Source organism: Neovison vison, chromosome 5 (genome assembly GCF_020171115.1).
Source record: "Neovison vison isolate M4711 chromosome 5, ASM_NN_V1, whole genome shotgun sequence".
Classification (NCBI taxonomy): Eukaryota; Metazoa; Chordata; class Mammalia; order Carnivora; family Mustelidae; genus Neogale; species Neogale vison.
The window spans coordinates 136,874,312-136,898,855 of record NC_058095.1 but is presented as its reverse complement, the minus strand read 5'-3'; the positions used below and the strand labels follow the sequence as shown (position 1 = coordinate 136,898,855).

Here is a 24,544-nt window from a genome sequence, read left to right as displayed (position 1 = left end):
ACAAAAATAAAATGAACATTACATGGACTGAAATTTCACCACAAATCATCTTAATGGTTGATTAAATTGAGGAAATCTATCCTTAGATAAACAGCCTACTAACAGAAAAGTAAATCCTCTCTAGAAGGAGTATAAAATCATCCAAATGTCTATAATTTTTATGCCTCTTATCCAGCATTCAACAGTTACTAGGCATCTCAGAAGATAAGATCAAATTACCAACTAAAAGCCAAAACAACAACAACAAAGTGGACAACAGAAGTGGATTCACAGATAACCAAAAAATAGAATTATCATTCATGTCAAAGAAACAAAAAACATTTCCTTCAAATAAATAACAGTAATACTGACACTAAATTTTGAAAGAAAATAATTGTCAAGCTATATTCCTATACCCTCATAAAAGTGAAGAAGTTTTGTAAGGTGAAAAAGTTCTAGAGATTTGTTGTATGATAATGTGAATATACTTAACACTACTCAACTATACACTTAAAAATTGTTTATGTGGTAAATTTTATATTGTGATTTACTCCAGTTTTTTTTAAGTGAAAGATACAGGAAAAAAAGAAGAAGGTGACTTTTCTAGTATATAAATTGTACCTTAATAAAACAGTCTTTTAAGAGCGTGAAGAAGAAATGCACTTTAAAGCAAACAAAAACTGTGAGAAGACATCATTAGCAGACCAGTATTAAAAGGAATATTAAACACATTCTGTTGAACATGAGAAAAACAATCCCAGGCAATAACACAGAAATGCAAGACAAAATGAAAAGCAACAGAAAGAAACTATAAATAATTGTAATGGCAGAAAACAATAATAATATTCCAAGAGGGAGCTAAAATATACATATATATGGAAAGAGTGGAAAAAAGGCAGAAGTGTATTATACGGAGTGAAAGTCCTGACATTATTAGGCAGTGATAAAAGTACTAAGTCAAGAATGCATGCTGTCATATTGACAGAAACATAATATTATGCATAATCGACAATTCAAAGAGGAGAAAATAGATTGATAAAATAATTCATCAGTTCAAAAGAGACAAGAAAAAGAAAGGAAAAACAGAGGAACAAATAGGAAACAAATAATAAAATGATAGAGTTAAAACCAAAATTATCAGCAATTTGGATGAAATTCTCCAATTGAAAAGATCATCAGATTGGATTAAAAAATAAACCTCAGCTGTATATTTCTTACAAGAGACACCACCTAAACATAATGACACGGGTTAAAAACAAAAGTTGGGAAAATGTATATAACACAAAAACAAAACAAAACAAAATTTGCTAGAGCTAACTAATATCAGGAAAAAAAAGAACCAGTACTAGAGGGAGCAAATGTTTTATAAAGGTAAAAGGGTCAATCCACCAGACTGACTTAACTGTTATAAATGTGTGTGTGCTTCTAATAACACAGCCTCAAAAGAAGCAAAAATTGGCAGAAAAAATGGATGCATTACAATTAGATTTGAAGATTTGAATGCATCTCTCTCAGTAAAAGAAAGAACAAGCAAGAAAAAAATAATCAGATTTGGAAGATTTTATGAACATGATTAATGAGCCTCATTTAACTGCTATATACAATACAATAATAGCATACAGATTTTTTCCAAGTGCACATAAACCATTTGCCAAAATTAACCAAGCATTGGGCCATACATCAAGTCTCAACGAATTTCAAGGCACTTAAATCATTAATCTTATGAAATAAGGCTGAAAATCAATAACTAAAAAAACACCTAGAAAAGGCCCAAATGTTTGATAAAAAACAGTTTGCCTCTAAATAACTCATAAAATTTTGAACTGAATTGTAACAGAAAATACAACATATCAAAATCTGTGAGATGCAATTAAAACTGCTCAGAGTGAAATTTTGAGCCTTAAATGCTATACTAGGGAAACAAGGGGCTACAATATAATGATCATTAAATGAACATACACTTAATTTGTGCATTTTTCAATATGTATGTTCTACTTCATTTTTTTTAAGTTTACTTAACTGTTTTTTAAGAAAAAGAAAATCCGGGACGCCTGGGTGGCTCAGTTGGTTAAGCAGCTGCCTTCAGCTCAGGTCATGATCCCAGGGTCCTGGGATCGAGTCCCACATCAGGCTCCTTGCTCAGCAGGGAGCCTGCTTCTCCCTCTGACTCTGCCTGCCTCTCTGTCTGCCTGTGCTCACTCGCTCTCTCCCTCTGTCTATGACAAATAAATAAATAAAATCTTTAAAAAAAAAAAGAAAAAGAAAATCCATAAGGTCCAGTTTCTGGTTTTACAGGTATTGAAAAGATCTCCAACTGTCCATGTGCTTGATAAACCAGTCAGTCCTAGCCCGACCTTAGCATGTATTTGAAATCCTATGTGTGTCCTAATCACCCAGGATTTGGGGGGGTGGGGCGGTCCATTTTACATATAAGCTAAGATCAGATTAGCCTCTACAGAACCATAGAAAAGAATACCCAACAATTCAGGCTCAACACTTCAGACACAGGCAGACATAGGTCTCTGAGCCAACAGCAAAAATCAGTTACTCTGCAGATATTCACCTCACCACACCCATCTGCAAGAAATATCTGTTCAGCATAATATGCATTACCACACTAGCCTCAAAACAAGATTTGCCCAGTATGAAATTACATAGGCACTATCTTCAAAAGGTTTCTGACCTCTTTTCATAATATAATAAAATACAAAGTTAAAACTCATTACTTGCATGTTCAAAATTATTAAAATTATTATTATTACAGCCTTTCATTAACTATAATCTCCCACTATTGACAGGACTACTATATTTTATTCATGAAACTAAATACTGTTTTTAAAAAACAATGAGTTTAGTATTTTGGTTCTAGAATTTAATAACTAATGCACTGAAAGAGAATTTTCATAATGTACTTACAAATTTTCATTTAAAAAAATCTTTTGAGTGTGGGTGTATATTATAAAGGTATTCAAATTTATTCCCCCATGAATAGAATTAAGTTATCTGTGAGCACTAATTAGAAAGACTTCATTGAAAACATTGGATTAACATATTATCAATATAATTCCCAGCCAGAATACTAAATATTCAAGAGCTTTTTTTTTTTTTGCTTTCTTTTTAAACACTAGTGTGATACTGATCCATTTATGCAGTTTTGTTACATAAAATGCAGGAAACTACTTCTTCATTGAAATTAATAAGTTCATTTTAAATAGTCTTCCACTTGTAGAAATATTAGAAATAACACTTTTGATAACTCTGAAGTCAATGCGCCCTATTGAGTGTAAGCCATGTATTTCCTTGAACAACGAGGGAGAAAAGAACCTTAGTCTGTCCTGCACCTATGTTCCTATAGAAGCAGGTTGCCTCTGCAGTTATTAACATGACTCCTTCTCTAGTTGAGAAAATCAGAAAAAAAGGGGACTCTGCTCTAGACATTTGTTTTTAGGAGGTTTGCAAGGTGCAAGTCTTGTCTGCTGCCTTATGGGGGGCTGTCAGGGAAAAATACTCCTCCTGTCCACAAAACTCACAAAAATTCCCTCTGGAAGTTTTCATAATCTGGCAAGCAGGGCAGACAACTGATAGGAGGAGCTTGGGGCAGATACTTAATCCCTGATAGTGATGATTGTGAAGATTTGTGCTCTTTTTGCAATACTTTTACATCAAGCATCACCCTTGGTTGAGAACAAATCTTTCCCCACCTCCATATATTTCCTGACTTCTCATATCCCTTGTACATCTAATTTTTAGAACAGGAGTGTGTTCACTCCTACTGCCTCCTCTCTGAATTCTTTACCCATTTTTTAAAAAAGATTTTATTTATTCATTTGACAAACAGAGATCACAAGCAGGCAGAGAGGCAGACAGAGAGAGAGGAGGAAGCAGGCTCCCTGCTGAGCAGAGAGCCAGATGCGGGGCTGGATCCCTGGATCCTGGGATCATGACCTGAGCTGAAGGCAGAGGCTTTAACCCACTGAGCCACTCAGGTGCCCCTCTTTACCCATTTTTTTTTCAATTTATTTATTTTCAGAAAAACATTATTCATTATTTTTTCACCACACCCAGTGCTCCATGCAAGCCATGCCCTCTATAATACCCACCACCTGGTACCCCAACCTCCCACCTCCCCGCCACTTCAAACCCCTCAGATTGTTTTTCAGAGTCCATAGTCTCTCATGGTTCACCTCCCCTTCCAATTTTTTAATGCATCTTTGGAAATTACCAATACCTTTCTCTCTGTCAAAGCTAAAGCTCTTTTTTAAAGCAATTATCTTTCAAAAAAGTGCTGCATATTTCAGTGCTCCTTCATCAAAATACATTGAATTATGGAATCAAATATCTGTCAGTTTGCAGGGAGAGCCCAAAATACAGATAAAAAGCCCTATATATTATTCAATGCTTTAAGAAACTATTTTAAAAAACAGTTGTAGAGTAGATAAAAAAGCAAGACCCACCTATATGCTACCTACAAGAGACTCATTGCAGACCTAAAGACACCTGCAGATTCAAAGTAAGGGGATGGAGAAACAGTATCATGTAAATTGGTGTCAAGCCTGAGTAGCAGTACTTACACTGGATAGCATAGACTTTAAAACAAAGACTGGAAAAAGAGACAAAGGACACTATATTATAATAATACAAGGGACAATCCAACAAGAAGATAAAAACAATTGTAAATATTTATGCGCCTAACAATGGAATACCCAAACACATAAAATAGTTAATAACAAACATAATCAGTAGTCATACAATAATAGTAGGGGACTTTAACACTCCACTTACATCTTTAGACAGATCATCTAAACAGAAAACCAACTAAGGAAACAATAGCTTTGAAGGACACACTGGACTAGATGGATCTAACATATATTCATCAGAACATTCCATCCTAAAACAGCAGAATACACATTCTTTTCAAGTGCACATGGAACATTATCTAGAATAGATCACATATTAAGCCACAAAACAAATTTCAACAAATTCAAAAAGATTGCAGTCATACCATGAATATTTTCTGACCAAAATAATATGAAACTAGAAATCTCCCACCAAAAAAAAAAGTCTGGAAAGACCATAAATACACGAAGGTTAAATAACATGCTACTAAATAATGACTGGCTTAACCAAGAAATCAAAGAAAAAATCAAAAAGTATAGGAATTTGAATGAATATTAAAATACAATGGTCCAAAACGTTTGGGATGCAGCAAATGCAGTTCTAGGAGAAAAATTTATAATAAATACAGGCCTACCTCAAGGAACAAGAAAAATCTCAAATAAAGTAATCTTACACTTAAAGGAGATAGAAAAAGAACAACGAACAAAACCCAAAACCAGTAAAAGGAAGGAAATAATAAAGAGCAGAAGTAAATGACATAGAAACTAAGAAAACAATATAACAGATCAATGAAACCAAAAGCTGGTTCTTTGAAAAGATCCACAAAATTAATTACCCTTTAGCCAGACTCTTCAAAAACAAGAGTTGACTCAAACAAAATCAGAAATGAAGGAGGAGAAATAACAAACAATATCACAGAAATATAAACAATTGTAAAAGAATATTACGGAATGGGAGAAGATATTTGCAAATGACAGTACAGACAAAAGGTTGATATCCAGGATCTATAAAGAATATTACGGAATGGGAGAAGATATTTGCAAATGACAGTTCAGACAAAAGGTTGATATCCAGGATCTATAATGAACTCCTCAAACTCAACCCACACGAAACAGACAAACACATCAAAAAATGGGCAGAAGATATGAACAGACACTTCTCCAATCAAGAAATACAAATGGCTATCAGACACATGAAAAAATGCTCATCATCATTAGCCCTCAGGGAGATTCAAATTAAAACCACATTGAGATATCACCTTACACCAGTTAGAATGGCCAAAATTAACAAAACAGGAAACAACATGTGTTGGAGAGGATGTGGAGAAAGGGGAACCCTCTTACACTGTTGGTGGGAATGCAAGTTGGTGCAGCCTCTTTGGAGAACAGTGTGGAGATTCCTCAAGAAATTAAAAATAGAGCTTCCCTACGACCCTGCAATTGCACTCCTGGGTATTTACCCCAAAGATACAGATGTCGTGAAAAGAAGGGCCATCTGTACCCCAATGTTTATAGCAGCAATGGCCACAGTCGCCAAACTATGGAAAGAACCAAGATGCCCTTCAACGGATGAATGGATAAGGAAGATGTGGTCCATATACACTATGGAGTATTATGCCTCCATCAGAAAGGACGAATATCCAACTTTTGTAGCAACATGGACGGGACTGGAAGAGATTATGCTGAGTGAAATCAGTCAAGCAGAGAGAGTCAATTATCATATGGTTTCACTCATTTGTGGAGCATAACCAATAACATGGAGGACAAGGGGCGTTAGAGAGTAGTAGGGAATTTGGGTAAATTGGAAGGGGAGGTGAACCATGAGAGACTATGGACTCTGAAAAACAATCTGAGGGGTTTGAAGTGGCGGGGGGGTGGGAGGTTGGGGTACCAGGTGGTGAGTATTATAGAGGGCACAGCTTGCATGGAGCACTGGGTGTGGTGAAAAAATAATGAATACTGTTTTTCTGAAAATAAATAAATTGGGAGAAAAAAAAAAGAATATTATGAAATATTATATGCCAACAAATTAGATGAGCTAGAAGAAATGGATAAATTCCTAGAAATGTATAATCCACCGAAACTGAAGCAGAAAGAAATAGAAAATTTGAACAGACTACTTACCAGCAATGAAACTGACTCAGTTATCAAATATCTCCCAATAAACAAAAGTCCCAAACCAAATAGTTTCATGAGCAAATTCTACCAAACATTTAAAGAACGATTAATACTAGTCTTCCCAAACTATTCCAAAAAATAGAAGAGGGGAAACTTCCAAATTCATTCTATGAGGCCAATCTTGCCCTAATACTAAAACCAGATAGACACCGCAAAAAAAGAGAACTATAGGCCAATAACTCTAATGAACATAGATGCAAAAATCCTCAACAAAATACTAGCAAACTGAATCCAACAGTACATCAAAAAAGATCATTCACCATGATCGAGTGGGATTTATTTCTGTGAAGCAAGAGTAATCCAATATTCATAAATCAATCAACATGATACATCACATCAACAAGAGTGGATAAAACCCATATGACCCTTTCAATAGAGACATAAAAATGAAGTACAACATTCATTCGTGATTTTTTTAAAAATCCCCCAACAAAATAGGTTTAGTGGGATCATACCTCCACATAATAAAGGCCATATATGAAAAGCCCACAGTGAACATCATACACAATGATGAAAAAATGAGAGCCTTTCCCCTAAGGTCAGGAACAAGACAAGGATGTCCAATTTCACTACTTTTATTCAACATAGTGCTGGAAGTCCTAGCTGTAGCAATCAGACAACAAAGGAAATAAAAGAGATCCAAATTAGTGAGAAAGAAGTAAAACTCTCGCTATCTGCAGATGACATGATACTATATATAAAAAAACCCTAAAGACTCCACCAAAAAACTACTAGAACTGATAAATGAATTCAGGATACAAATTTTGTCAGAGGATACAAAATTAATGTGCAGAAATCTTTTACATTTTTTACCTTATTAATAAAGCAGCAGAAAGACAAATTAAGAAAACAAATCCATTTATAATTGCACCAAAAATAATCAAATATCTAGGAATATAACTAATGAAAGAGGTGAAAGGCCTGTACCCTGAAAACTATAAAACATCAAGGAAAGAAACTGAAGATGATACAAAGAAATGAAAAGACATCCCATGCTCATTGGTTTGGAAAAACAAATATTGTTAAAATGCCTATACTACTCAAAGCAATCTACAGATTTAATGCAATCCTTATAAAAAATACACAAAGCAGGGGCACCTGGCTGGCTCAGTGGGTTAAGCCTCTGCTCTTCGGCTCAGGTCATGATCTCGGGGTCCTGGGATCAAGCCCCACATCGGACTCTCTGCTCAGCAGGGAGGCTGCTTCCCTCCCCCACCCCTGCCTGCCTCTCCAACTACTTGTGCTCTCTCTCTCTCTGTCAAATAAATAAATAAAATCTTAGGAAAAAAAAAAAAGCATTTCCACAGAACTAAAATAAACAATTCTAAAATTTGCAAGGAACCACAAAGACCCCAAATAACCAAAGCAATTTTGAAAAAGAAAAGCAAAGTTGGAGGTATCACAATCCCAGACATCAAGTTATACTATGAAGCTGTAGTAATCAGAACAGCATGGTACTGGCACAAAAATAGACACATAGATCAATTAAACAGAATAGAAAACCCATAAATAAACCCACAATTATATGGCCAATTAATTTTCAATACAGGAAGCAAAATATGCAATAGGAAAAAAGTCTCTTCAACAAATGGTGTTGGGAAAACTAGACAGCTACACAAAAGAATAAAACTGCACCACTATCCCATACGATACACAAAAATAAACTAAAAATGGATTAAAGACCTAAATGTGAGACATGAAACATAAAATCCTTGAAGAGAACACAGGCAGTAATATCTCTGACATCAGCCATAGTAGCATTTTTCTAGATATGTCTCTTGAGTTAAAGGAAATAAAAGCAAAACTAAACTATCGGGACTACATCAGAATAAAAAGCTTCTGCATAGGTAAGGAAACAATCAGCAAAACTAAAAGGCAACCTACAGCATGGGAGAAGATACTTGCAAATGACATATCCAATAAAGGGTTAGAACCCAAAATCTAAAAAGAACTGATACAACTCAACACCCAAAAAACAATCCAATTCAAAAATGGGCAGAATACATGAACAGACATTTCTCCAAAGAAGACATCCAGATGGCCAACAGATACAGAAAAGATACTCAATATCATTCATCATCAGGGAAATGCAAATCAATGCTATCACTTCACACCAGTCAGAATGGCTAAAATTAATAACACAGGAAACAACAGATGTTGGCAAGGATGTGGAGGAAAAGGAATCCACATGCACTGTTGGTGGGACTGAAAATTGATGCAGCCACTATGGAAATGGTATGGAGATTCCTCAAAAAGTAAAAATAGAATTACCCCATGACCCAGCAATTGCACTACTAGGTATTTACCCGAAGTATACAAAAATACTGATTCAATGGGGCACATGCACCCTGATGTTTATAGCAACATTATCAGTAATAGCCAAATTATGGAAAGAGCCATCTCTATCAACTGATAAAGAAGATGTGAGATATATATATATATGTGTGTGTGTGTGTATGTGTACACATATGTGATGTGAGATATACATACATATATATGTGTATATGTGTATACACATACATACACACACACAATGGTAATACTACTCAGCCATAAAAAGAATGAAATCCTGCCATTTATAATGATGTGGTTGGAGCTAGAGTATTAAATGGTAGGTGAAATAAGTCAGTCAGAGAAACACAAAGGCCATATGATTTCACTCGGACGTGGAATTTAAGGAACGAAACAAACAAACAAAGGAAAAGACAGAGAAACCAAGAAACAGGCTCTTAATCATAGAAACAAATGGATGGTTATGAGAGGGGAGGTGTGTGAGTGAATTGGTGGAATAGGTGATGGGGATTAAGGAATGTACTTGCTGTGATGAGCACTGCATACTATACGGAAGTGTTGAATCACTATATTGTACACCTGAAACTCATTTACACTGTATGTTAACTATATTGGAGGTTTTTAAAAACTCACGAACAACCACATTTTATTGTTTTTTTTTTCATTTATTTGTCAATGTTTCATTAAAGTATCTCTAATACCATGGTAACTCATTCTTAGCGAAAAGATACACTTCAAAAGAAAAAATGCTCTTTTTTTTAGCAAGCTAGTTAAGGAACAAGTCAAAATAATAACGTCTTATGTTTATTGAGTATCCTGGGGACACCTCCTTTTCAAATACCTTTTGTGATTTAATCTTACAAATAGCCCCATGAGGTGGGCAATGCAAGCTGCATAACTTGCCTTTTAGCACCAGAAACATCAGAATCTTGTGGTTAATACAGTGTTCTTGTACTTTCACTTTAGCCCACACTCTGCCTTTTTGAGCATTCATAACAAATATTCATAGCAACAATCCCCTACCATAGATAATATCTAAGCAGTACTAAACAAACATGACATTTTCATTTTCTGCAACATCTTTAAACCAGAAAGGAAGGTGGTAAATATGAATTCAGCCCAAGGACTATAAGACCTAAAGGATATAATAGATCTATTCTCCTCAGGGGGAAAAGCCCCAAAATTGTCTGTCATTAGCACATGCCCCAGAGTTTGCTATTTATTGACATGTGTCGGTCCATATCCCTCTGCTAAGGGGAGAATTCACAGAAAAAGGCACCATGGGTTTACCTGGGTATGCTGGTCTGTGACCTCATTCCCAAGTCAAAGAGGGAGAGAGCTGGCATCTCAGCATGTGAGGATATATGAAATAAAGAGGCCATTACTACTCCCTCTACATCCTTTAGCCCTTGAAGAGAGAGCTTGGACTCTGAGGAATTGTGAGGAAACCCTCACAAGATAGTTTGCCTAGAGAGGGCACAAAGGTAATTTAGACAGTCACTATTGTCCATGAGTGGAGCTGCTCTGAGAAACCGAAAACTGAGTGGTTGAGTTTCTCTACTACTGTGGAGAATATGTGATGCTCTTTATGGCTCTTCAGCCTCATTTACCCTAAAACCTTGAAGGTTACAGAATGAATCGTGCCTTCTCTCAATTCACAGGATTTACGCAAACCTCAATTTAGAATATCTTCATCTTTACTTGCCTCCTCTCCACTCATCTTTCTTGACATAACTTGGTGATCACCTCCTCCAGGATGCCATCTTTTATAACCTCTGCCTTCACCCCCACCATGTGTACTCCTGGAGAGTCCTATAGTAATCTTTATACCAAGTGTATATACCCATCTATATACACTTGATTGCAATCAGTTTGTCTAGTTTAGCAATGGCACTCTAAATTATCAGAGGTGTTGTCTTCTCAGCTTTGTAATCCCAAAGCCTAGCATAGAACCTGGCACATAATATACACTGAATAAAAAGGAATGCTTACCCCAACTCCTTCCCAGAACTTCTGATACCTTCTTGTCCCTCAGTTTGATAGTGTATATAAATCTCCTCTCTGAATTATTATAGCTTTAGCTCTACTCTTGCTTATACTAATTCCAGACTTGGCTGAGAGGCTCTTAAACAACCCAGCCTGGAGAGAACCCTCCCCATCAGAGAAATGTTGTTCTCTAGCAAAGGAGGGAGACATAAACTGCCCCAGTCTTGCTCCAGGTGCTCCTAACAATACAGCTATCACCAGGCACAGAACAGACTGGGTTATAGTTTGCAGGTTCTTTATCGCTCCCTAATTTGCCCTGTTAAAGCAGTCTGGTCATGGGGCACCTGGGTGGCTCAGTGGGTTAAAGCCTCTGCCTTCGGCTCAGGTCATGATCTCAGGGTCGGATCATGCCCCGTATCGGGCTCTCTGCTCAGCAGGGAGACTGCTTCTTCCTCTCTCTCTGCCTGCCTCTCTGACTACTTGTGATCTCTCTGTCTCTAACAAGTAAATAAATAAAATCTTTAAAAAAAAAAAAAAAAGCGGTCTGGTCAGGCACTTGTCTGGTGCTTTGTTTTGCTTATAGTGGTTCTACTTACCCTGAGCCACAGATAAGCCTGAATAGTCTTTCTACCTGTATTTGCTTTTCCCATTCTCTGCCACCAAGCGAAAGATTTCTTTTGCTTTCCTATATATCTAACCTTCCCTCTTAACTAGCTGTCCTAAAATCCAATGGGGTCTAGAATTCCTTATGCCTTCTCATCCAACCTGCTTCTCCTGGGTTTCTCTTAAACTTGGTTTATGATAGGGTGCCTGGGTCGCTCAGTTGGTTAAGCGACTGCTTTCAGCTCAGGTTATGATCCTGGAGTCCGGAGATCAAGTCCTGCATCGGGCTCCCAGCCCCACAGGGAGTCTGCTTCTCTCTCTGACCTTCTCCTCGCTCATACTCTCTCTCACTGTCTCTCTCTCAAATAAATAAATAAAATATTAAAAAAAAAAAAAAACTTGGTTTATGATAGCCAGTCCTGCTTCAAGACTAAGGCCTATACTTTGGGATTTTTTTTCACTCATGTTGCCTTTTCTATTCCAAATTCAATTTCCAGAAGCATGTTCCCCACTGCTTATATATAAGATTATATAAGCATATAAGAATAATCAAACTGAAAGGCAACCTATGACTATACATTTCTAAGATAAACTGCTCCTAAATGTTCTCCTTAAAGTAATGAAAATTTGTGGGGTGCTTGGATGACTCAAGTCAGCTAAGTGTCTTGACTCCTGATTTCATTTTCAGGTTATGATCTCAGGGTCTTGAGATGGAGCCTCATGCCAGGCTCTGCACTGGGCATTGAGCCTACTTAAGATTCTCTCTCTCCCTCTGCCCCTCTCCTCTCTCTCTCTCTCAAAATAATAATAATAATAATAAGAAGAAGTCGTATTTTTGTTGATCCTGCCAATAACACTGATAGAATAACTGAGAAGCTATTCAGAGGGGCACAATAATTAGGGCCAAAATTAAGTGTCTGAACTATCTGGAGAATTTTCTTTACACACTTTCACATGATCATGCAGTGACCATTGCATTTCATGGCATATCCATTTTTATAAGACTATTTATGAGTACAAAGAGGCTTAGCCACCACTGCTTTGGCCTGCCAGCTTGGATTGACTGCTGTTATTTTAACCACATTCCACTTTAGAAAGAGCACAACCAACAGTTCCAAATTCCTGGGGGAACCGTAACTGTTTATACTGAGAAAACTGAATGACACATCTTTTGGAAATTTGTTACTTTTGAAGCCACTATTAACTTGTTTTGTTTGTTTGTTTGGTTGGTTGGTTGTTTTTGTTTGTCCCAAGTGATCTCTTAAGGCTCAAAGATTCATACTTTCACCCCAGTAGTTAAGGGTTACTTGTCCCAAGAGCAAAAGCCTATCCTGGAGAAGAGCCTAGGCAACCTGACACCAGGAACCAGCACACCCTAAAAAAGGAAAATATCACAGTTCAGCCAATGTTCCTGATCAGGCAAAGAACATCATTTTCTTTAAACACTAAGAGTGACAATGACTAGGGTCTGCCAGATCTGGGACTAGAATAGCCCAAGAACCTAGCAATTTAAGAACTCGAAGTCTTACACAAGGATCACTTTTGGAGGAGGAAAAAGAGCACATTTGGTATGAAAAGTCATGCTCTAGAATAGAAAGGAATCAAGCGGTTACTTTTTACCATCCAGCTTCTGACCACTTTTGTCTGGGATATGTACTTACATGAGCCATCCTACCTCTTGAGGGCTGCCTACTTCCTAGTCTGTTCACTCATTCAGGTCAGGTCTACTTCACATACAGTTTAGATGGCTTTTCTTAGATAAGACTAATCAAACCTATTCACTTGATATTTGCCTCAGGCCAGCAATGCTTTTCCCTCCAGATTCAAATCTGCCCACCCTGATCATCCAGTAATGATCCCTACCAAGGATCCTGATTCAGGTCAAGCCTTGACGACATCCAGGGAAAAAACCTTTCCACCCATATCCCTGAAGATGATGCTTCCTACAAGTATCAAAAATTTTTACTACAACAACAAAAATATTGGTACAGCTGAGATTTTGCCAACTTCTGCAAGCTGACAAGTTAGTCTGCCACAGGTTTTTCTGGATAGTGGCAAAAGACACATGACTCTTGGGTTGCAGACAAAACACTGTGTTACTCATGGCATAGTCAACACCTTGAAATTTATGTTTGTGTTGGTTCCTCCTATCCCTCAAGTTCCATAGGTTACACCGAGCAGCCTAGGCAAGTGCTGCTCACCCAAAGGGTTTGCATCATAGCTGAGATACCCTGAGCTTGAGAAAGTGCAACTTTATCTTATAAGAGATTGGACTGCAAGAAAACCTGTCCAAAGCTGCTCAAGAGGACAATTATGAAAATAATCATACTGGACAGAAAACAGACTGGCCCACTGCTCCAGAGGGAGATATTATCTCTATCTTCTGTTCAGTCCCAGACAACTTTGAAAAGATCATTCAGAACAAAAGGCTATCACTAACTCTGTTCACAAGATGTGCAGAAACATGGAAAAACCCATGAAAATTACCTCTTAGCACTAAGTTGAAAAAATTAGTGAATAAATGACACAATTTATGAGCATCTCAGAAAAACTGACAAAGTAATGAGTTTCAAATCAAATAGTTCATCCATTCTCTATTTGTCTAAATAATTGCACACAAGCGTATGTCAATAAATGTCTGTTCACCAGGAAAGATTCTCATTTTATTTTATTTATTTAAATGTATGCCATTCTTTTTTTTTTTTTCTTTTTCACACTGGTGGTTTTATTGAGTTAGGGGGATTTCTTCCCATGATTAGTGAAGGCAGATATTGCAGTGAAGAGTCCAGAGGGAGAAAAGGCTGGTGAGGGGACAGGACGGCCTCAAGGCAAGGCCTGGTCAATTGGTGACATGCAGAGCTCTCTCTAGGGGCCTATGGCTCATCTTGGGGACAACTGAATTCAGACACCCCCATATTTGAAGAGGTAATATTTACATCTCATTCTCCCAGTTCTTTGGCATTCCTGAAAAGCTTTCTCTGCCACAGTCTCCATAAACTTACAATTATACCTGGAGACTTCTGGGACCATTGCAGTGATGAAGTCAGAGTCAAAGAGCTCTGAAATCACCTTAGTGAGTGAGGCCAGAGGGAACATTAGAGTCAGAAGTCTGGGAACTCATCATAGTGACCTGGAGATAGAATGGCTCTTAACTTTGAGTGAGAGTAGCCAGCTGGGTCACCCAGATAAATTGCTCATTCAGCTGCTTCAGCAGAGAGGATGTGTTGACCTTTTCCTGGGAGGACTGCAGAAGCTCAGGGTACAGTTTGGGGAACTTCTCCACAAGCTGGGGGGAACTGTTAAGCTCCTGTCATAGCTGGACTTGAGAAGGGTTGTCAGCCAAACAGTCCACTGACAAGATCTCCTGGCATTTGTCACACTGGTATTTCATCCTCAGTCAAGCTGTGGAGTTGTGATGGATCTTCTTGAACATGGCATGGTCTTGGTTGTCTTCTGTGAATTCCACTGGGAAGTGGTAGGGAATTTTATGAAGGTGACATCCAGGGCCTGTTGAGCCTGGTATGTCATGTCAAAGAGGGGCCGAAACATGTAGTGGAAGTTCAAGGATTAATATGCAGGGAAATATATTCTACTCCAAACAATGCAGGACTTGGGACTGAAGAAGAGAGGCCCCTCCTAGAATGAGCTGAAGGGTGAGTAGCAGAAGTATCCTGTGGCGCACAGGTGAAAAGTCTGTCCTGGAAAATCTTGTCTATGATGCTAGATGTCTGGTTGAAGCTCTCCTGCATGAGTCCAGGGCATGGGTCTGCTGCAAGTTTTCTCCAGCAGGGAGTCCATGAGGCCACCATTAATCCAAAAGTAGATGGGAGAACCAGTTCAGGAACAACATGAGCTAACAGCCAACCAGGTGGGAGCTGGTTCTACAGACATGTGTGTAGAACTTCATGAAGGTCTGTGTCAGGCAGAGCTTATACTTCTCCCAGAGGGCCACCATGGTGTCATCACACAACCGCTGGGATGCCTACACCTTCATTCCAGAATCCTTGGTATCATGTGGGGCATCTTCTTTCTTCTTCTTGGCCTCTTCTGAGTTGCTGAGTAGTGACTGGCACACTTTCATTTATTTGTTCTATTAGCGCTTTATCTGTTTTACCCCCTTGAGGCCGTTTTTAATTTCCTTATTAATGTACTTACTCCCCTGGGTGGACATTTCCTGGAGTTCTGTGTCTGAGACCGCCTTGTCTCCCAAAACCCATCCACTCTCCCAGGGCAGGAGCAGCCCCACCAGCAGCAGGAGAGTCTTCGTCCAGCCTCCCTCTCCAATAAGGGAATCCCAGCTGGCCTCAGTTGATGGCACCAATTGACCGTCCACTGCTCCTGGAGATGCCAGATGGTAAACATGGTGAGGTATATATTAATAGTGCTCTACTTCATATGCAAACCCTTTGGGGCTCTGCAAGCCTTCATGACTCATCCCCCCAAATTTATGTCATTCTTTCAATAACTGACACTCATTTGAATAAATCCTGTGAAACTCAACAGGTGACACTTTTGAACTTACCAAATGCTATTAACTTCATTCCATCATTCCATACATAGGATGACTGTACAAATTCCCTGATTCTAAAAATCTTTATCCCAAAGACTAAAATATAAATGACACCAAATTCTGAGGTTGCAATTAATCAAAATAGGGAGAGAATGCAGAACTGTACTTAAAGACTATACTTCCAACTTTATAATAGACAGCTGATTACAGACCTTGGAGAACATTTAAACATGGGTCTAAATCACAGAATTAGTTCCACAACTACTCCCTGTCTTTTATGGCTTCCTTTCTGTAAGTCCCTTGGAATATCTTTTTAAGGATGGGGGCTTTTTTAACATAAATTATTCCAATCAGAATGACATGAGCAAAATTCAAGGAATCCCAAGTATTATGGTGGTTAAGCAGCATTCTGCAAACTGCATTCTGGAGAAAATAAGTATCTTTCATGATGTTAATAAATATTCTGCCAGCCAAAAAAAATTCTTGGTCAAGTAAGTTTGGTAAACCATACATTAAACTGGTTTCTCATTACAGAATTTTTCAGATTTTCTAACTGGGCTAATGTAGTTCTGATTGAGCTAATGAGGTTCATTTATCATTGAACCTACAGTAGGTGGGCCTGGGATCTAATATGAAACATTTCCCAAACTTTTTCACCATGCAAAAATTTTTAACACCAGATGTTCTTATTAGAGATACTAGATGCTTTCTATTAAGGGCACTAGAGCCCCACAGAACATGGTTAGGAAAACTCTGGACCACCACTTTTGGACCAACCCAAGCTAGGCATAAAACAGGTAAAATGAAGGTCTCAAGACAGATGGGAGTTATTTTTGCAGAAGATCTTGAATTATATATTAAGATATTTGAACTTTATTATGTAGGCAAAGAGGAAATATTCTGTTGACATTCTTTTTATCTATTTCATACGTTCATATGTGGTCATTTTAGTAAGAAACACATAAAAGACTAGAAATTCTACTTTGTAGTAGATTCCTCCACAAAAGGGAAGATCTACAGAAGAGAATAACCTCTATAAATGCCCCAATCTCAAAGCTTAGTCTTCACTCTCAAGAACATATTCTATATGTCTAAGAATTCCTGTGTAGTGGTTTTCATTAATTTTGCTTTTTTTTTTCTCCTGTTCTCTGTTCATTGCTTGTACTCTTCCCTGAATTCCAGCTTTAGGACTTAAACTTGCAACACAGACCAACTAAGACACCAGATCCATTCATGAATTGTCCCAGTCTGAATAAACCCATTCACTAAATTTTTTAAAATTTTTTTTAATTTTTTTAAAATTTTTAAATTTTAAAAATTTTTAAATTTTTAAATTTTTTAAAAAAAATTTTAAATCTTTTAAAATTTTCATCTTTATAGTCCTATTCTATCCCTTCATCATGCTTACCATTATTTATATATATATATATAAGTTTTTCTTTCTTTAAAATTTTGAGAGGTAGTTTCTTCTAACAGACCAGAATACAACCAAAATCTAATATGTGACTTTGTTCTATTCATGAGTCTAGTATGTGTGTGTATATATATATGTATATATCTATCTATGTCTATAGATATCTATCTATATATCTATAGATATCTATCTATGTCTATAGATATCTATCTATATCTATAGATATAGATATAAAGATATAGCTCTTTATATATATATATAGATAGATATCTATAAAGATATAGATAGATATCTATAGATAGATAGATATCTATAGACATAGATAGATATCTATAGATATAGATAGATATATATATAGATGCAATCAAAAATGGAGGATTTTACTGCTATAATAAGGCAGAAGAGAGAATTAGTGATATAGAAGACCAAATAATGGAGAACAAAGAAGCTGGGGGAAAAAAAGAGATAGACAACTACTGGACCATGGGGGAGAATTCGAGAGATAAGTGATACTATAAGACAAAACAATATTAGAATAATTGGGAACCCAGAAGAAGAAGAAAGAGAGAGAGGGGAAAAAAAGGTATACTGGAGCAAATTTAGCAGAGAATCTCCCTAATTTGGTGAAGGGAACAAGGATCAAAATCCAGGAGGTACAGAGAACTCCCTCAAAAATCAATAAAAATAGGTCAACACCCCATTATCTAATAGTAGAACTTACAAGTCTCAATGACAAAGAGAAAATCCTGAAAGCAACTTGGGATAAGAGGTCTATAACATACAACAGTAGAACCAGTAGATTAGCAGCAGACCCATCCACAGACACCCAAAAGGCCAGAAAGGACTGGTGTGATCTATTCAGAGCACTAAATGAAAAAAAAAAAAAATGCAACCAAGAATAATATATCCAACTAGGCCATCATTGAAAATAGAAGGAGAGACAAAATCTTTGAGGACAAACAAAACCTAAAAGAATTTGCAAACACCAAACCAGCCCTACAGGAAATACTGAAAGGGGTCCTCTAAGCAAAGAGGGAGCCTAAAAGTAACAGTCCAGAAAGGAACAGAGGCAATATACAGTAACAGTCACCTTACAGGTCACACAATGGCACTAAATTCATATCTTTTAATAGTTAACCTGAATGTAAATGAGCTAAATTCCCTAATCAAAAAACACAGGGTATCAGAATGGATTAAAAAAAAAAAAAAAAAACAAGACCCATTGATATGCTGTCTACAAGAAACTCATTTTAGACCCAAAGACACCTCCAGATTTAAAGTGAGGGGATGGGAAAAAATTTACCATGCTAATGTACATCAAAAGAAAGCTGGGGCAGCAATCCTTGTATCAGATAAATTAGATTTTAAGACAAAGACTATAAAAAGAGATGAGGACAGACACTATATCATACTCAAAGGGTCTGTCCAACAAGAGTATATAAAAATTTTAAATATCTATGCCCCTAACACAGGAACAGCCAACTATATAAACCAATTAATGACAAAATCAAAGAAATACATTGACAATAATACAATAATAGTAGGGAACTTCAATTCCCCCCCCCCTCACTGAAATGGACAGATAATCTAAAGAAAAGGTCAACAAGGAAATAAAGGCTCTAAATGACACACTGGACCAGATGGACATCACAGATATATTCAGAACATTCCATCCCAAAGCAACAGAACACACATTCTTCTCTAGTGCACATGGAATTCTCCAGAATAGATCACATCCTGGGTCACAAATCTCAACTGGTACCAAAAGATTGGGATCATTCCCTGCATATTTTCAGACCACAATGCTCTGAAACTAGAACTCAATCACAAGAGGAGAGTTAGAAAGAACTCAAATACATGGAGGCTAAAGAGCATCCTACTAAAGAACAAATGGGTCAACCAGGAAATTAAAGAAGAACTAAAAAGATTCATGGAAACAAATGAAAGTGAAAATACAAACTTTCCAAAATTTGTGGGACACAGCAAAGGCAGTCCTGAAAGGAAAGTATGTAGCAATACAAACCCTTCTCAATAAACAAGAAAAGTCTCAAATACACAACCTAACCCTGCACCTAAAGGAGCTGGAGAAAGAACAGAAGAAAAAAAATCCTAAATCTAGCAGGAAAAGAGAAATAACAAAGATCAGAGCAGAAATCAATGAATTAGAAACCAAAAGAACAGTAGAACAAATCAATGATACCAGGAGCTGGTTCTTTGAAAGAATTAATAAGATCAGTAAAGCCCTGGCCAGACTTATCAAAAAGAAAGAGAAAGGACCGAAATTGGGAAAATCATGAATGTAAGAGGAGAAATCACAACCAACATCAAAGAAGTATAAACAATTATCAGAACATATTATGAGTAATTACATATCAGCAAATTTACAATCTGGAAGAAATGGATGCATTCCTAGAGACATATCAACTACCAAAACTGTACCAGGAAGAAATAGAAAACCTAAACAGACCCATAACCAGTAAAGAGATTGAGGCAGTCATCAAAAATCTTCCAAATACAAGAGCCCAGGGGCAGATGGCTTCCCAGGGGAATTTTACCAAACTTTTAAAGAATTAATAACTATTCTCCTGAAACTGTTTTGCCTAGCATTTTTGTTAAATGTTTTATAAAATGGATCAGCATACCTGATCTATGTCTAAGGAGATGAGGAGAATTACAATGTCCAGACATGTTATTTGCTGTCCTTCCTTTGGTATTTCTTAAGCCATTTTTTAAAACAAGTATATATGCATATAATAACCTACGGCAACTAACTCCATGTAGAATTTTGGTTAGTGCTAAATACTACAAAGAATCAAAATACAGTAATACACTAGTGGCTGGTCAGGGTATCACAACTTTAGATAAAGGGACTAGGGAGATTCACTGAGCCCTGAATGATGTCAGTGAGACTGCCGTAGGCATACCCAGGAAAAGTGTTCCAAGAAGAGGGAAACAGGAAGTACAAAGATCACCAAACTAAAATGAGTTTGACATCGGAGAAAAAAGAAAGACAGACAATTTTGCTGGAACAGAATAAGCAAGGGAAGAATAATACTTGGTATGTTTAGAGAGGTAGACAAAGATCAGATTATGTAGGGATCTGTAGTCTCCAGTAAGGAGTTTGAATTTCATTCAAAGTACATGAACACTTCCTTCTATCCTAACACTGATCCCATGGATCTATTTATAAATATAGTTTTAGAACAATCACCTTACTGTACTAACAATCAGCCTAGTTAAAATCAAGAATCAAGACATCATAGAAATTATTCATGGGGATACAACAAAATATTCTCTGCCACACAAGAATTCAATCTGCCTAAGAAACCTGTTCAATACTTTACATGTTGGCGTTCTGCAATAGCAATCAGAAGAGAATTTACACAAGCTCCCTACCCTATCTACACATCTACCACATCTGGGACCACAGCCTCCTATCAATGTGGATGAATTATCTTCCTCCTGAGACCAATCTCCCATGTGTGCATTCACCTACCAACTCTCTCTTAATCAACATCATTTCCTCTCTTCTTTATCTCAACTTTTGCCTTTCTATAGATTCATACCCATTAACATTAAACATGCAGTAATTTCTCCAATCTTAGATACAAATCTCTCTTGGTCCCTACATCACTGTCCATCTACCACTTCATTTCTCTTCTAGCTTTTATAGCAAAAATTCTCAAAAGAGTTGTCTATACTTAGTGCTATAATTATTTTCTTTTCACTCTCACTCAAAGCCTCTCCAATCAAACTTCCCTTCATACAACTCCTATAGAACAGCTCCTGCCCAGGTCATTTGACTTGTCTGCCTCACACATTGTTGGTTGTTCAAGTAATAGTCGTTTCTTTTTGTTGACTGTCTTGCTTATATAATACCCATGTGCTTTAGGGGATGTGAACTTTTCTCTAGCCTGAGGGTCAGAAATCAAGATTATTCTCTAAGCCATTCACTACAACTGCCCCTACTGGTACCTAGCTTAGAAAGTATAGATGTGTCACAGTTCTGGCCAGTAAAACCTCGGGGAGATTTTGATCTTATAATAAAGTGAATGTACTAGTTTAACTATTATCCTAATGGTGAACATTAAACAGATTCTAATGTAGTCTTAATTATTAATCAGACAGTGACAAACATCTTTTTGCATGTAGGAGTTCTGTTTCCATCCATTTTGTTGATTGGACAGAATTCTGGAAGTCAACTTTTCAAGAATGACTTTTCACTCCCATCTCCATTTCAATGTCCTCTCATATAAGTATAATTTGTTTATCTTTTAGCCCTCAAATCAAGTGGACTCCCTACTCTCCATCCATTCTTAATCAGGTTCTCTGGTTCTTTACCTTCTTTGAAATATATTCCTTTCCTTTTGGATACTCATCTCTCTAATAACACAATGGTGAGTATCATTAGTTGATAATACCTATTTCCCCCATAAAGCTGTAAGCTTCATGAGGGCAAGAACTTTCTCTGTTTTTCTCATCATAATCAGCACTTGTCACAGTGTAGGCACATAATAGGTACTCAGTAATTAGTGTTGAAGGTAGGAAAGTAAGCAGGCAGAAAGGAAATCCTCTGCACAATAACATACAAAAAATGTTTCATATGCAGAAATGTGCTGAAATCAGACATTCTGTTCCTTATGATGTGAATGAGTTCATTTCATTTAGATGACACATCAAATAAGTTTTCTTTATTATTCTAGGTAACAGAAAATTCTGGATGATTTCAACAAAAAACAGTAGGGAGAGGGATTTACTGGGCAAATACTGAGGCATTGGAAGCAATGGAAGAAGTGGACATGAAAACCACAGAAAGATAGGGAAAAAGGCAACTAGAAAACCTCACAGTGAGAGTTCATAGGCCTTATCTCTGGTAATTGCCATTAACACACAGGCTTCCAATCTGACCAGTTTGTGTGGTTCTCGCTTTAAAGTTTGTCAGAAGAAAGAGTATGAAGAAAGAGTGTGACTGGCTCAAGCGTGTATCCATCTACATCTGGATCAATGAACTTGGGTGGAGCATACCAGTGCCATGTAGCATAGGTATGGCCACTAGAGGCCTGTTCTGTGTTTTGATCCATTACCAGAAAAGAGGAAACTACTGTGAGAACAAGTGGCCACCCTAGATGACATCTCCTTTAGATAAGAATAAGGAAGATGTTTATGGTATCCAGCAATCATTCCAGACCAGCAGAAGGGGCAATTTCAGGAGTCAATTCTGTGAACAAACATTTTAATATAGTCTTTTATTTATATTTATCATTACTTTTATTTATATTTATAGTTATGTGTAACTTATATTTATATATAATTTAGCCTTTATTATGGAAATTTTCAAACATGTAAGTAGAGAAAAAGTACAATGACCCCCCCCAATGTACCCATAATTCAATTTTATCTCCTTATTTTATCTTCTCTGTATCCCCAGACTTGTTTCCTAGGATATTTTTAAATAAATGCCAGAATCATATTTCACCTGACAAGTATTTCGGTATATATTTCTTTTAGGTAAGGAATTTTAAAACCATAACCATAATAGCACTGAACAAGGTAAAAATAATTGCTTAATATCTGATGCTATTAATGTATATCCAGTTCTATTAGACTTGCTCTCATGGCACCTGGGTGACACAGTCAGTTAAGCATATGACTCTTGATTTTGGTTCAGGTGATGGCTCATGTCATGAGATCAAGCCCCATATCAGGCTCTGTACTGAGAGCAAATTGCTTCAGATTCTCTCTCCCCCTCCCTTTGCTCTTCCCACTAATGCTCTTGCTCTCTCTCTAAAACAAATAAACAAACAAAATAAAAATCTTAAAAAATACATATAAGAATTGTTATCTGCTGTCAAAAGTTCATAATCTAGAAGGATTAATAAAACCTTTACTTAAGTAACCAAGAGAAACAAACGCCATAAGAAAAGTAGAGATGAAGTATCATGTGATGGTCAGAGAAGGGATGGTAACCAACGGAGACTAAAGAAGTGAAATATATATTGCAATATGACCAGGAGCCCAGAAACAAGTAGGTGACTAAAAAGTCAAGAGGATAACCAGAGGCTGAGGAAGTAGAAGATCCAAAATTCAAATCAGCACCTGGGACTGAAGGACCTAAGTACTTAAAGGAAAAATGGAAAGTCAAAGCGCATGGCACAGTCTAGAATCAGAAACACAGGACACAAAGACAAAGAAGGGAGACCCAGCTAGCCTGATCTCAAATAAGGGACAAGTACAAATCTTCAGTCAATGGCCTGGAGGCTGCAGGTGATTAAACCAAGAATTAAGTCTCGGGGACACGCGGGCAGGATATAGGGGTCCAGCTAAGTCTGTTGTTTACTGCTGGCTTCCCTTCTGATTGTATAGGACTGTGATATATGAATTTTTAAATAGTTGAACATCACCCCTGACACATGTAATATTTCCATGACATTGGCTTTTAATGAAAGATATCCTTAGTGCTCAGTCCAGGACTAGAAACAGAAAAGGAACTCAAATATAGTCTGAAAGAACAAATGAGTACAAAATCATTATATTGCTGTTCAGATACTTTATTAGGCTATTTCTAAAGCTCTATTTAAAAAACTCATTCGTTCATATATTTTATGTCTTTAGAGCTCTCACTATGATAGTTTTCAGTTACATTGAGAGATTTCTTCATTAATTCAAGTACAAATTGGCTCCAAAAGAATCATGAAGAAAGAACACTCTAGAGAAATATTTTTTCTCAATATGCTTCAAAAAGTACACATTTCCTAGTACTAAGTAGAGGACAACATTTAAAAAGAATCTTAAGATCATAGCATTGCTGTCAACTAGATATTTCTCATGTTTACAGAAATATAAATGTAAAAATCATACATCATAACATAAAATATCTGATGAATATATGCCCTTAACTAAAAGGGAATGTTCCTTTTTTTACCAAAAACAAAAAAACAAAAAAAAAAAACAGACAAACAAAAACCC

General features: G+C 36.9%; 1 pseudogene; it reads right to left on the bottom strand.

Moving 5' to 3' along the window:
* Window positions 1-14,325: 14,325 nt before the first annotated feature.
* On the bottom strand, window positions 14,326-16,195 carry LOC122907471 (annotated as a pseudogene).
* Between the last annotated feature and the right edge of the window lie 8,349 nt (window positions 16,196-24,544).